This window comes from Pygoscelis adeliae, unplaced genomic scaffold, assembly GCF_000699105.1.
Source record: "Pygoscelis adeliae isolate BGI_AS28 unplaced genomic scaffold, ASM69910v1 Scaffold1132, whole genome shotgun sequence".
Lineage (NCBI taxonomy): Eukaryota > Metazoa > Chordata > Aves > Sphenisciformes > Spheniscidae > Pygoscelis > Pygoscelis adeliae.
In genome coordinates this window covers 54,433-54,906 of record NW_008824347.1, presented here as the reverse complement: position 1 = coordinate 54,906, position 474 = coordinate 54,433, and positions in this window count along the sequence as shown.

The following is a 474-nucleotide window of genomic DNA, read 5'->3' as shown; positions in this document are numbered from 1 at the left end:
GGGGGGGGGGGGGGAGAGGAGAAATGTCTTCAAAATTTGGGGGGGGAAATGGTTGGTTTGCTACTTCTTCATTTGTGTGGCACGGGTTTATCGAAGGTGGTTTCTGGGAGCTGGTTGTGGGGGCACCCGGGGTGAAGCCGGCATGGCCGCGGTGCCCAGGGTGACGTGGCATGAATGGGGAGAGGAAAGCCTGGTCCCCGGGGGGCCTGGTTGTACCTGCTCTGCCAAGCCGCCTCCTCGGGATGGAAATGATTATTTTAATTAAGCAGCTCTGCTGGGAGGAGGTTTCTGGCCTCTCGTCATGCTAACGATGCCGGTGCAGGTGATGGTGCTCGGAGGCCGGGGATGCGGCAGGGCAGCGGGACGAAGGACGCTCCATGTCCCGGGCACCGACGGAGGGGTCCAGGGCTGACCCCGGAGCTGCTGCGTCGCGGTGCGCCGGAGCTTTGCCCGCGTGTGCCGTGGGGAGCGTGG